This window comes from Anomaloglossus baeobatrachus, chromosome 2, assembly GCF_048569485.1.
Source record: "Anomaloglossus baeobatrachus isolate aAnoBae1 chromosome 2, aAnoBae1.hap1, whole genome shotgun sequence".
Lineage (NCBI taxonomy): Eukaryota > Metazoa > Chordata > Amphibia > Anura > Aromobatidae > Anomaloglossus > Anomaloglossus baeobatrachus.
In genome coordinates this window covers 171,176,925-171,192,120 of record NC_134354.1, presented here as the reverse complement: position 1 = coordinate 171,192,120, position 15,196 = coordinate 171,176,925, and positions in this window count along the sequence as shown.

The following is a 15,196-nucleotide window of genomic DNA, read 5'->3' as shown; positions in this document are numbered from 1 at the left end:
TCTATTTAGCTCCATCAGTTCTGACCAGCTTCCTTTTCCCTGTTGAAGAAAAGAACCATGCCACCACCATGTTTGATTGTCAATGGTGTTTTAAAGTTGATATGCAATCTTAGTTTTCGGCCACACATAACATTTTGCTTTAAGCCAAAAAAGTTCTACTTTGGTGTCATCGGACCAGAGCAGCTTATTTCACATGCTAGTTGTGCTCCCTACAGGGCTTTTTTGCAAGCTACAAAATTGATTTTGTATGGCTTGTTATCTACAATGACTTTCTTCTTGCCACTGCTCACTTCAATAAAGGCCAGATTTGTGGACTGTATGACTAATTTAATTGTGGATTTGCACCTGAGCTATGGATCTCTACAACTTCTCTAAAGTGACCATGGGCATCTTGACTGATTCTTTAATTAGTGCTTTCCTTGCTTGTAATGCAAGTTAAGTTGTATAACTATGTCTTGGTAGGTTTGCAGCTGTGCCATACTGTTTCCATTTGTGGATGATGGATTAAGCAGTATTCCATCAGACTTTCAGAGCTTGGGCTACTGTTTTATAACTTAACCTTGGTTTACTGTACTCCACAACCTTATCTCTAACCTGTCTGCTGTGTTCCTTAGTTTTTATGATGCTGTTTGATCCATAATGTTCTTAACCAAACCTCTGAGGACTTCACAGAACAGCTGTAGTTATAATGTGAATAAATTACACACAGATGGACTCAATTTACTAAATAGATGACTGGAGGCAATTGGTCACTCTGGAATTTATTTAACTCCTTCATCCCCAAGCCTATTTTTCACCTTCTTGGCCAGATCATTTTTTTCAATTTTGACCTGTGTCAATTTATGAGATTATAATTCTGGAACACTTCAAGTGTTCCCTGTGATTCAAAGACAGGTTTTTTTTCAAGAGATATTGTACTCCATGATAATCATATATTTAGAACAATATATTTTGCTTTTGTTTGTGAAAATATCAGAAATAGAGAGATACGTTATACAAAATATTTAATAAATTACCTTTCCCAAACTCTACTTTATACCAGCACAATTTTTAAAGCATAATTTCTTTCTTAGGAAGTTAGAAGAGCTCAAAATTTCTCAGTAATTTATCTTTTTTCTAACAAAAATTACAAAACCAATTTTTTAAGGACCACGTCACATTAGAAGTGACTTTGAGATGCATAGGTTATAGAAAATACCCCAAAGTGACACCATTCTAAAAACTGCACCCCTCAAACTGCTCAAAAACACATTCAAGAAGTTTCTTAACCCTTTAGCTACTTCACAGGACCTAAAGCAATACGGAAGGAAAAAAATAAAATTTCACTTTTTCACACAAAAATGTTAATTTAGCTCCAAATTTTGCATTTTTACAAGGATAACAAGAAAAAAATGCACCCTAAATATTGTTGTGCAATTTATCCTGAGTACATCCGAGGTACCCCGTATGTGGTGGAAATCTACTACTGGAGTGCACGGCAGGGCTGGGAAACGAAGCCATGTGAATTTTAGAGCCCAACTTATCTGGAAAGATAGCGGATGCCATATCACGTTTGGAGAGACCCTGGTGTGCCCAAGCAGTGGACCTTCCCCATAAGTGACCCCATTTTGGAAACTAGACTTCTCAAGTAGAGTTGAGCGATGTTCAAGGTTCGCCAATTTCATGTTCGAGTGATTTTGGGGGTGCTCGAGATCGAACTCGAACTCGAGCTTTTTGCTAAAAGCTCGACAGTTCGAGTTACGTTCGAGAACGGTTCGATCACCAAAAGCAGGGCTTTTTACAGCTACAGTGTGCAGGGAGCCATCACTGGCAGCCTGCGGTAAGCCGGTAACCAAGATAAATATCGGGTATCCAAGCAAAGCGCTTTGCTTGGTAACCCGATATTTACCCTAGTTATGTGTGCAGGGAACCGACACTTCCCCAATGGGCTCCGCCCCCTCCTGCACTCGACAAGTACACACACACACACACACTCACACTCACCTGTCCCCAGCCATGCAGTCCCCGGCACTGACGTCCGCAGCGCCACATGGCCCCGCTAGGCTCTACCCACTTCGCACTCCGCCGCCGGCACACATGGCCCCACTAGACTCCACCCACTTTGTACTCCGCCACCCGCACACATGGCCCCGCTAGTCTCCACCCACTTTGAACTCCGCACACAATACCCCGCTTAGCTCCACCCATCTCTCACTCCACACACATTACCCCGCTTGGCTCCACCCACCTGGCACTCTGCACACACTACCCCGCTTGGCTCCACCCACCTCGCACTCCACACACATGGCCCCGCATGGCTCCACCCACCTCGCACTCCGCACACATTACCTCGCTTATCTCCACTCACCTCGCACTCCGCACACATTACCCCGCTTGGCTCCACCCACCTGGCACTCTGCACACATTACCCCACTTGGCTCCACCCACCTCGCACTTCACACACATTACCATGCTCGGCTTACCTGCGGTGATGAAGTCCCGCCCTCTCAACCTCAGCGCTGTCACTGTCCTCCATGGCCTCCGCTTGTCACATCTCCTCCTCTCGCTGCAGACCCGAGACTGTGACTAGCGGTGACATCACAGGCTCCTGCGATACTTGGCTGTGAAGGCGGCGGTCATCGAAGTCAGTGACAGCTCTGCTATCAGCAGTGCAGGAGATCGTCACCGCAGGTAATGTACCTAGCTACTGACAGCAGCACTTGTTATGCCCTGCAGTGACCTGGGCTGACCTATTGATGTTAGCTCAGGTCACTGCATTGCTCTCACAGCCAATGGGGAACATTCTGTTCTTCATTTACTGGGACATTGACTATGGTATGGATCGTCATGGGAACCCCTTGGATTACAGCAGACCTGGATTTGTTTTTCTTTCTAATAAATTGGTGAAAGAGGGACTGTTTTGGGCAGTGTTTATTCAAATAAAAATGTGTTTGTCGTCTAGTTTTTTTTATTACTGACTGGGTTGGTGATGTCGGGTATCTGATAGACTCCTGACCTCACGAACGCCAGGGCTTGATGCCAGGTGACATTGCACATCTGGTATTAACCCCATATATTACCCCGTTTGCCACCGCACCAGGGCACGGGATGAGCTGGGGCGAAGCACCAGGATTGGCACGTCTAATGGATGCGCCACTTCTGGGGCGGCTGCAGCATGCTATTTTTAGGGAGAGAGTCCAATAACCATGGACCTCCCTAGTCTGAGAATATCAGACCCCAGCTGTCCGCTTTACCTTGGCTGGTGAACCAATTTTGGGGGGCCCCCACGTGTTATTTTTTTAGTTATTTATTTAATTTAAAATAACAGCGTGGGGTGCCCTCAGTTTTGGATTACCAGCCAAGGTGAAGCTACCAGCTGTGGTCTGCAGGATGCAACTGTCTGCTTTACCCGAGCTGGCTACAAAAATAGGGGGAATTCCACATCATTTTTTTTTTATTTATTTATTTTCTTGCCTAAATACAAGGCTAAGCACCCCTTAGTGCCACATGAAAGGCACCAAAGGGTGCAAAATTACAAAATGCAGGAGAGTGGGACATGATGTGTCTTTCTGCCATTATAATGACAGAAAAGACTGATATGAAGTGTACAAGCACAGGAAAATCACCAGAGCGCTCTATGCTGGCACTGGAGTGAACATGTGACCGTATCATGTAGGTTGAAGCTATGGATCCTGGGTAAATTTATGTATTTTCCCTCCTTCAGTTTTTTTGCAGTACGCAAAAAAACAGAAGGCACACGGATGACAAACGGATGACATATGGACCGTATATGGAACGGAAACGGATGCCACACGGATGCACCCGTGAAAAAAGGACCGTTTTTTGCGGACCGCAAAAACGGATCGGTCGTGTGAATGTAGCCTTATTATGATCTACTGTTTATAAATAGTGATGAGCGAGCATGCTTGTAACTACTCGGTACTCGCACGAGTATCGCTGTACTCGGGCTGCTCGGCGGGGACCGAGTAATCTCGCGATACTCGTGCTGTACTCGTGGTCTTCATTTCTGCATGTTGGCGCTCTTTTGAGAGCCAGCCCTCATGCAGGGATTGGCTGGCAGACCACTGCAATGCCGCAGCCCTGTTAGTTGTGGAATTGCAGTGATTGGCCGGCCTGCACAGCGTGACCGAGCCTTTATACCGGCCGGCGCGCTGTGCTCTGCTCACAACTATCCAGACAGTCAGTGCAGGGAGAGTGTCGCTGATTCAGGGAAAGCTTTGCGGCCCTTTATAGTTAGTTCCGGAGCAGGGCTGCAAACAGTGTGACCAGAAGTCCTTCTCAGGACTATTCTAGTTGTATACAGGCAGGCAGGGTATAGCCAGGTCGGAGAACAGTAGCAGAGTCCTTCTCAGGACTATTGTTGCTATATACAGGCAGGGTATAGCCAGGTCGGAATACAGGCTAGTGACCAGAAGAGTCCTTGTCAGGACTATTGTAGCAGTATACAGGCAGGCAGGCAGGCAGGGTATATAGCCATTCCTAGTCGTGACCGTATACCAGCCTTCATCATATCTGGGGCTGGTGTACACAGTCTAAAACAGTCCAGATAGTGTCTGACTTCTCAGCAATTGTCGCTCCTAAAAACCAGTTAGGTTCTTATTGCATCCGTGCTTGCATTTAAAAACAGCACGTGTGTGTCTGTCGGTGGCAGCGTACAGGTGCGCGTTTTGCACAAACTATTATATAACGCACAAGTCTAGTGTATAATACACGTCAGTCAGCAGTGTCTGATAGAGTCAGACTTCTCAGTAATTGTCGCTCCTAAAAACCAGTTAGGTTCTTATTGCGTCCGTGCTTGCATTTAAAAACAGCACGTGTGTGTCTGTCGGTGGCAGCGTACAGGTGCGCGTTTTGCACAAACTATTATATAACGCACAAGTCTAGTGTATAATACACGTCAGTCAGCAGTGTCTGATAGAGTCAGACTTCTCAGTAATTGTCGCTCCTAAAAACCAGTTAGGTTCTTATTGCGTCCGTGCTTGCATTTAAAAACCGCACGTGTGTGTCTGTCGGTGGCAGCGTACAGGTGCGCGTTTTGCACAAACTATTATATAACGCACAAGTCTAGTGTATAATACACGTCAGTCAGCAGTGTCTGATAGAGTCAGACTTCTCAGTAATTGTCGCTCCTAAAAACCAGTTAGGTTCTTATTGCGTCCGTGCTTGCATTTAAAAACAGCACGTGTGTGTCTGTCGGTGGCAGCGTACAGGTGCGCGTTTTGCACAAACTATTATATAACGCACAAGTCTAGTGTATAATACACGTCAGTCAGCAGTGTCTGATAGAGTCAGACTTCTCAGTAATTGTCGCTCCTAAAAACCAGTTAGGTTCTTATTGCGTCCGTGCTTGCATTTAAAAACAGCACGTGTGTGTCTGTCGGTGGCAGCGTACAGGTGCGCGTTTTGCACAAACTATTATATAACGCACAAGTCTAGTGTATAATACACGTCAGTCAGCAGTGTCTGATAGAGTCAGACTTCTCAGTAATTGTCGCTCCTAAAAACCAGTTAGGTTCTTATTGCGTCCGTGCTTGCATTTAAAAACAGCACGTGTGTGTCTGTCGGTGGCAGCGTACAGGTGCGCGTTTTGCACAAACTATTATATAACGCACAAGTCTAGTGTATAATACACGTCAGTCAGCAGTGTCTGATAGAGTCAGACTTCTCAGTAATTGTCGCTCCTAAAAACCAGTTAGGTTCTTATTGCGTCCGTGCTTGCATTTAAAAACAGCACGTGTGTGTCTGTCGGTGGCAGTGTACAGGTGCGCGTTTTGCACAAACTATTATATAACGCACAAGTCTAGTGTATAATACACGTCAGTCAGCAGTGTCTGATAGAGTCAGACTTCTCAGTAATTGTCGCTCCTAAAAACCAGTTAGGTTCTTATTGTGTCCGTGCTTGCATTTAAAAACAGCACGTGTGTGTCTGTCGGTGGCAGCGTACAGGTGCGCGTTTTGCACAAACTATTATATAACGCACAAGTCTAGTGTATAATACACGTCAGTCAGCAGTGTCTGATAGAGTCAGACTTCTCAGTAATTGTCGCTCCTAAAAACCAGTTAGGTTCTTATTGCGTCCGTGCTTGCATTTAAAAACAGCACGTGTGTGTCTGTCGGTGGCAGCGTACAGGTGCGCGTTTTGCACAAACTATTATATAACGCACAAGTCTAGTGTATAATACACGTCAGTCAGCAGTGTCTGATAGAGTCAGACTTCTCAGTAATTGTCGCTCCTAAAAACCAGTTAGGTTCTTATTGCGTCCGTGCTTGCATTTAAAAACAGCACGTGTGTGTCTGTCGGTGGCAGCGTACAGGTGCGCGTTTTGCACAAACTATTATATAACGCACAAGTCTAGTGTATAATACACGTCAGTCAGCAGTGTCTGATAGAGTCAGACTTCTCAGTAATTGTCGCTCCTAAAAACCAGTTAGGTTCTTATTGCGTCCGTGCTTGCATTTAAAAACAGCACGTGTGTGTCTGTCGGTGGCAGTGTACAGGTGCGCGTTTTGCACAAACTATTATATAACGCACAAGTCTAGTGTATAATACACGTCAGTCAGCAGTGTCTGATAGAGTCAGACTTCTCAGTAATTGTCGCTCCTAAAAACCAGTTAGGTTCTTATTGTGTCCGTGCTTGCATTTAAAAACAGCACGTGTGTGTCTGTCGGTGGCAGCGTACAGGTGCGCGTTTTGCACAAACTATTATATAACGCACAAGTCTAGTGTATAATACACGTCAGTCAGCAGTGTCTGATAGAGTCAGACTTCTCAGTAATTGTCGCTCCTAAAAACCAGTTAGGTTCTTATTGCGTCCGTGCTTGCATTTAAAAACAGCACGTGTGTGTCTGTCGGTGGCAGCGTACAGGTGCGCGTTTTGCACAAACTATTATATAACGCACAAGTCTAGTGTATAATACACGTCAGTCAGCAGTGTCTGATAGTGTCAGACTTCTCAGTAATTGTCGCTCCTAAAAACCAGTTAGGTTCTTATTGCGTCCGTGCTTGTATTTAAAAACAGCACGTTTGTGTCTGTCGGTGGCAGCGTCAGGCTCCATATTGTCCCTGGATAGAGACGTGCATGATGGCCTGTAAACATGAAGTGCCCATTGTAAGGAAGTGGGTCTATTGTAGTATAGCCCTTAGGCAGGGCAGCCAAAAATTTGGAGGCTCCACATTGTCCCTGGATAGAGATGTGCATGAGGGCCTCAAAACATTGTTCCCATTGCAAAGGAGCGGGTCTCCTGTCGTTGTAATGCCCATTCAGAAAGAATGGGCGAAAAAATTTACCACTGGGGGTATACCTGAAACAACGGCTTAACTATTGTAACGGTCACCATGATGGCGCATGAGGAGAAGGAGGAGCAGTCCAGCGATTAGCCAAAGTCCAGAAGTGTGTTACCATGGGTGAGTGGAGGTACATGGCAAATTCCCGTTACAAACTTTAAATTCCGCTGTCATTTGCTGTTGGTGTGTGGTGAAGTCTGGCCAAATCCAACCCTTGTTCATCTTGATCAGAGTCAGCCTGTCAGCATTTACAGTTGACAGGCGGGTGCGTTTATCTGTAATGATTCCACCTGCGGCACTAAAAACACGCTCTGACAAAACGCTAGCGGCAGGGCAGGCCAGGACTTCCAAGGCGTAGAGACTAAGAGCCAATTCATGCCACGTGTCCAGCTTGGATACACATTAATTGTAAGGCACAGAGGAATGTCGGAGTACAGTTGTTTGATCTGCAACATACTCCTTGAGCATCTGGCCAAACTTAGGATTTCTTGTGGCACTACCCCTCACCTCAGAGGCTGTGGTATGTGAGGGGCTGAGAAAACTGTCCCACATCTTAAAGACTGTTCCCCTACCTCTGGCGGATTGGACTTGTGCCCCTCTCGGCTGTACGCCTTGGTTGTCCACTGATTCCTGACCTATGCCGCTAGCGTTTTGTGAGGGGAATGCTTTGCCTACTTCCGTGACTATGGCCTTCTGGAACTGCTGCATTTTGCCTGACCTCTCCGCCTCGGGAATAAGAGACATAAAGTTCTCCTTTTAGCGTGGGTCTAACAGTGTTACCAACCAGTAATGATTGTCGGCCAAGATGTTCTTAACGCGAGGGTCACGAGACAGGCAGCTTACCATAAAGTCAGCCATGTGTGCCAGACTCTTAACAGCCATCACTTCAGTATCCTGACCAACACGATGACTGAACATGCTGTCCTCCTCCTCCTCCTCCTCCTCCTCATCATCTACCCTGTCCTCTGGCCAGCCACGCTGAACCGAGGATATGACTGCATGTCATATCCTCAATTTGGCCAGAGAGTTGCTCCATGTCTTCATCCTCCTCCTCGTCATAGTCCTCCACTGCACGTTGTGATGAGACGAGGCTGGGCTGTGTGTTATCACCCACACCCACTACTGTTTCTTGCTCAAACTCATCGCGCTCCGCCTGCAATGCATCATGGCTGTTTTTTGAGCAGAGACCATTTTAGAAGGCAGAGAAGCGGTATGGTGACGCTAATAATGTCGTCATCGCCGCTCACCATCTTGGTGGAGTCCTCAAAGTTTTGGCGGATGGTGCATAGGTCGGACATCCATCTCCACTCCTCAGGTGTTATGTGTGGAGTTTGACCCATTTCCCGACGGCTTAGGTGATGCAGGTACTCAACAACTGCCCTCTTCTGCTCACATATCCTGACCAACTTGTGCAGAGTTGAATTCCAACGCGTGGGGACATCACACACCAGTCTGTGTGCCGGAAGATGCAAACGGCGTCTTAAGCCGGCAAGGCCGGCTGAAGCAGTAGGTGACTTTCGAAAATGTGCAGACAGGCGGCGAACTTTTACCAGCAGATCAGACAGCTCTGAGTATGACTTTAGAAACCGCTGAACCACGAGGTTGAGCACATGGGCCACGCATGGAACATGTGTCAGCTGGCCTCGCCTCAAAGCCGCCACCAGGTTCCGGCCATTGTCACACACGACCTTTCCTGGCTTTAGGTTCAGAGTTGTGAGCCAGTGATCTGCCTTCTGTTTCAGAGCTGTCCACACCTCTTCTGCATTGTGGGGTTTGTTGTCACCTATGCAGATTAGCTTCAGCACTGCCTGTTGCCGCTTCGCCGAGGCAGTGCTGCAGTGCTTCTGTGTCGCCCTGGACAAGGCAGGGGCCACAGAGCACAACACTACACCCCACACTCCCTGCAGGCATATCATAGTCAAAACACAAAATCCTTGTTGCCTTCCCCAGGGGCTGTTGTCCACACCAGGGTGTGGAGCCAGGCGGTTGGTCTCCACCCACCGAGGAGGAGGGAAAACACAGGCAGTGAGAGTTAAGCTAAGGAAGTGGAAGGAGGAAAGTAGTAGAGAGGAGAAAAGTGACAGCAAAGAGCCTGAAGTTGGTCCGGGTGTGTGGCCCGGACAGGACAGCAAGGTTGGCAGGATGTGGTGACCGTCTGCAGTGGAGGCCGATTGGAGTCTGCCGTAAGGACCGTGGACGGGTGGTGACCCGGCCGTACCGGACCGGTATACAAAGAGAAGCCAGCACCATTGGCAGAGGACTTTCGGATCCCGGCAAGGCTTGGTGTCGCCGTGAATTTGCCAAATCCGTTAGTGAAGGGGACCTCAGGGTTTCCAAACAGCCAAGTCCAGATAGAAGGCAATCGTCCAACCGTGAAGGGGAGACACCGCCACCGCCAAGGGCAACCGTCTCCCAGGGCCAGCGCCTGTGGGCAAAAGGGGCTCCTCCGGCCCATATCCAGGTCGGGGAGCGGGTTACCGTTGGGAAACCATCACTACCAACACTTAACTTAGGTGCAGGGAGAGACAGTCATCACTAACCTGCAGGGAGGAACAACCGCAGCCGTCCGAGTGACCCGTCCATCCAGCCACTTGTTTTACCGTGAACTGTGTCATCATCATTGGGCTGAGTGAGTACCTCCGTGCCGTGCGGCACAGCGCTGCCCCTACGACCCTGCACTTCATCAGGCCCCGCAACCCGCCTGTCATCCATCTCTACCCCATCACCAGGCCCCGGGACAACCAACCCCCCTACCCACGGAGGGGAGAAATAACAACAAAGCTGCTCCCTGTCACAGGCTCCCGGGATCCCCGTCCAGAGCAGCGGTGGTGTCCACACAATCACCACAACCGTGGGTGGCGTCACGGACAATATCCCCAAAACCCAAACCACCCCTTTTCACCCACGGGCGAGTAGCGCCGCTCGAGTCCCCGGGATCCGGCCATCGCTCGAGCCAACGAGCAGCAGCAGCCGTAGAGCTGCGTCAGCCGGACCCGAGCAGTGGGAGAGCGCACCGTCCCCTCCTCCGCCCGCGACACTTCCAGCTTGGGACTGGTGTGGAGGGTAAAGTGGATCAGGATGCGCAGGAGATGGAGGCTAAGGAGCATGACATTCCGGAGCTGTAGAGTGTGTGTGAAACCCTGACTGAGGTAGGGCCTGCAAAACTTGGTGTGTGAAGGACGTGTTCCGTCCCTCGCTCAGACTGGGTCCCAGCTTGCACAATATTAACCCAGTGTGACGTCAACGAGATGTAGCGGCCTTGCCCACATGCACTTGTCCACGTGTCTGTGGTTAGGTGGACTTTGGCTGAAACAGCGTTGTTCAGGGCACGTGTGATGTTTTGTGACACGTGGTTATTATGCAATGCGGGGACGGCACACCGGGAGAAATAGTGGCGGCTGTGGACCGAGTAACGTGGGACAGCTGCCACCATCAGGTCGCGGAGTGCTTCTGTCTCAACCAGCCTAAAAGGCAACATTTCCAGCGCAAGCAGTCGCGAAATGTTAGCATTTAGAACTGTGGCATGTGGGGTGTTGGCAGTGTATTTGCGCCTGCGTTCAAAGGTTTGCTGAATGGATAACTGAACGCTGCGCTGGGACAAGGACGTGCTTGATGATGGTGTTCTTTCTGCGTAGGCAACTGCAGGTGCAGGAGTGGAGGAGGCTTGTTCGCAGGCAGCATGGACAGAGGATTGGCTCGCATGCACAACCAGCGAAGACGTAGCAGTGACATCAGCAAGCACTGCTCCTGGACTCTGTTGTACTTCCCACAAAGTCAGGTGCTTGGCTGACATGTGCCTGATCATGCTGGTGGTGGTCAGGCTGCTAGTTTTGGTACCCCTGCTGATGCTGGCATGGCAGGTGTTGCAAATGGCCTTTTTAGAATCATCTGGAGCCAACTTAAAAAACTGCCAGTGTCAGAGTTCCGGGTTTTCCAGTTTTCTTTTGAAAGAGCTTGCCCTTTGTTAACATGGAGTTTTCTGTTCTGTTGCCCTACTTCCTGTCCATCTGTTTAAAAGCCGCCCCTAAAGCTTAGTCCAGTGCCTGAGTATACTGCTTCCTGTGTGCTCCTGCCCTGCAGCTTTTGGTTCCTGATTATTATTCGGATCCTCTTGGAAAACAACCGACACCGAATCTGGACTTCATCTGGTATCATCTAGCTGTGCCCGGACTCCGTTTGCCATCTTTGGTCGGCACTTCTGCCCGGTTCCTTCCGTTTAATACCACTCTGGACTCACATCACGTACGGACATTTTTGGACTTACCTATTGCCCTTTTGTGTCCCGGCTGCTGCGCATTTAGGGCTTCTGGGGTGATTGCCAGACAGTCCCTGTATAGGGGTTCGCTCTTGGTGGTCTCCCTGGGGGAGTCCGGTGCGCGGTCCCGGGAATTCCCTTTCGCTCCGTCCCTGGAAGGTATTTCCTGTATTTATGTTCTACTGTGTTTTTGTTCCGTTTATGTACATATTTGCTGGTTGCATATTATAAACGTATTGCACCAAGAACTCGTCTCTGGTTGTCATTGCCCTAACGCAATCGAAATCCTCAATACATACAATAGTATTACAGCCAGACTCGGGAAGACCTAACATTTGTACAGGCACCTTGTGTCGTGTTGTTCCGGGGAACAGTTGCCTGACGTCTGCCTGGGGCCACCACTCTGCTTCTTACTGCCTGTTGGGATGCTACGCCTCCCTCCCCCTGTGCACTGCTGTCCTCGCTCTGCATATCCTCCTGCCAGGTTGGGTCAGTTACTGGATCATCCACCACGTCGTCTTCCTCTTCCGCACCCTGCTCCTCCTCCTGACTTCCTGACAATTGTGTCTCATCATCGTCCACCCCTTGTTGAGACACGTTGCCAACTTCGTGAGAACGTGGCTGCTCAAATATTTGGGCATCTGTACATACAATCTCGTCATGGCCCACTTCAATAGGAGCTGGCGAGAGGCCAGAATTTGTGAATGGAAACGTGAACGAACAGCTCTTCCGAGTGTCCAAGTGTGGTATCAGTAATGTCCGTGGACGTGTACTCGGCCTGGTGGTAGGAAGGAGGATTAGGTTCTGAAATGTGCGGTGCAGTATCACGGCTACTGACACTTGACCGTGTGGAAGACAGAGTGTTTGTGGTGGTGCCAATCTGACTGGAAGCATTATCCGCTATCCAACTAACAACCTGTTGACACTGGTCTTGGTTCAAGAGCGGTGTACTGCAGCGGTCCCCAAGAATTTGGGACAGGACGTGCGAGCGACTAGATGTGGCCCTTTGTTGTGGCGAAATTAGAGCTTGCACACAACCTCGGTCTCTGCCTGAACCACCATCACGTCCACTTCCTTGTTCGTTGACAACGCCCTTGCGCATTTTGCAATGCTGTGCTGATGTGTATTCACTAGACTTGTGCGTTATATCCAAGTTTTTGCAAAACTCACACAAATGCAGCGGAAAGCTGCCACCAACAGGCACACACGTGCGGTTTTTAAATGCAAGCACGGAGGCACTAAGAACCTAACAGGTCTCTATCCAGGGACAACGTGGAGCCTCCCAATTTTTGGCTGCCCTGCCTAAGGGCTATACTACAATAGACCCACTTCCTTACAATGGGCACTTCAGGTTTACAGGCCCTCATGCACGTCTCTATCCAGGGACAACGTGGAGCCTCCCAATTTTTGGCTGCCCTGCCTAAGGGCTATACTACAATAGACCCACTTCCTTACAATGGGCACTTCAGGTTTACAGGCCCTCATGCACGTCTCTATCCAGGGACAACGTGGAGCCTCCCAATTTTTGGCTGCCCTGCCTAAGGGCTATACTACAATAGACCCACTTCCTTACAATGGGCACTTCAGGTTTACAGGCCCTCATGCACGTCTCTATCCAGGGACAACGTGGAGCCTCCCAATTTTTGGCTGCCCTGCCTAAGGGCTATACTACAATAGACCCACTTCCTTACAATGGGCACTTCAGGTTTACAGGCCCTCATGCACGTCTCTATCCAGGGACAACGTGGAGCCTCCCAATTTTTGGCTGCCCTGCCTAAGGGCTATACTACAATAGACCCACTTCCTTACAATGGGCACTTCAGGTTTACAGGCCCTCATGCACGTCTCTATCCAGGGACAATGTGGAGCCTCCCAATTTTTGGCTGCCCTGCCTAAGGGCTATACTACAATAGACCCACTTCCTTACAATGGGCACTTCAGGTTTACAGGCCATCATGCACGTCTCTATCCAGGGACAACGTGGAGCCTCCCAATTTTTGGCTGCCCTGCCTAAGGGCTATACTACAATAGACCCACTTCCTTACAATGGGCACTTCAGGTTTACAGGCCATCATGCACGTCTCTGTCCAGGGACAACGTGGAGCCTCCCAATTTTTGGCTGCCCTGCCTAAGGGCTATACTACAATAGACCCACTTCCTTACAATGGGCACTTCAGGTTTACAGGCCATCATGCACGTCTCTATCCAGGGACAATGTGGAGCCTCCCAATTTTTGGCTGCCCTGCCTAAGGGCTATACTATAATACACCCACTTCCTGACAATGGACACTTAATGTTTTGAGGCCCTCATGCACGTCTCTACCCAGGGACAACGTGGAGCCTCCCAATTTTTGGCTGCCCTGCCTAAGGGCTATACTATAATACACCCACTTCCTGACAATGGACACTTAATGTTTTGAGGCCCTCATGCACGTCTCTACCCAGGGACAACGTGGAGCCTCCTAATTTTTGGCTGCCCTGCCTAAGGGCTATACTATAATAGACCCACTTCCTTACAATGGGCACTTCAGGTTTACAGGCCATCATGCACGTCTCTATCCAGGGACAATGTGGAGCCTCCCAAATTTTGGCTGCCCTGCCTAAGGGCTATACTATAATACACCCACTTCCTGACAATGGACACTTAATGTTTTGAGGCCCTCATGCACGTCTCTACCCAGGGACAACGTGGAGCCTCCCAATTTTTGGCTGCCCTGCCTAAGGGCTATACTACAATACACCCACTTCCTTCCAATGGGCACTTCAGGTTTACAGGCCCTCATGCACGTCTCTATCCAGGGACAACGTGGAGCCTCCCAATTTTTGGCTGCCCTGCCTAAGGGCTATACTACAATAGACCCACTTCCTTCCAATTGGCACTTCAGGTTTACAGGCCATCATGCACGTCTCTATCCAGGGACAATGTGGAGCCTCCCAATTTTTGGCTGCCCTGCCTAAGGGCTATACTATAATACACCCACTTCCTGACAATGGACACTTCAGGTTTACAGGCCATCATGCACGTCTCTATCCAGGGACAATGTGGAGCCTCCCAATTTTTGGCTGCCCTGCCTAAGGGCTATACTACAATAGACCCACTTCCTTACAATGGGCACTTCAGGTTTACAGGCCCTCATGCACGTCTGTATGCAGGGGCATTGGTGAACCTCACAATTTTGGACTGCCCTGGCAAAGGAAAATACTACAAAGACTCACTTCCTCAAAATGGGCACATTAGACTCAAGACGCCTTCATGTACGTCTCTTCTCAGGGACATCGGAGTGCCACACAATGTTTTCACGTAAAATCTTTCATGTATTAATCTCAAAAAGTAACATACACTAGCTCTATCTCACTATTGGGTATGTGCCCTTAACATTTCCGCCATGAAAAATCATTTTGGGGTCATTTTGGAAGGTTTTCTGGTGAGTCCGTAAAAATGGCGTAAAACGCGGACAAAATTGTTCACAGCTGTGACTTTTCAGTGATAAATGCTTCAAGGGGTCTTCCCCATGCTGTTGCCATGTCATTTGAGCACTCTTCTGAGACTTTTGTGACATTTTTAGGGTTTCTCCATGCTGCCGGGGGGTCATTTCACAAAAATACTCGGGTCTCCCATAGAATAACATTGGGCTCGTTGCTCGGCCCGAGTACAC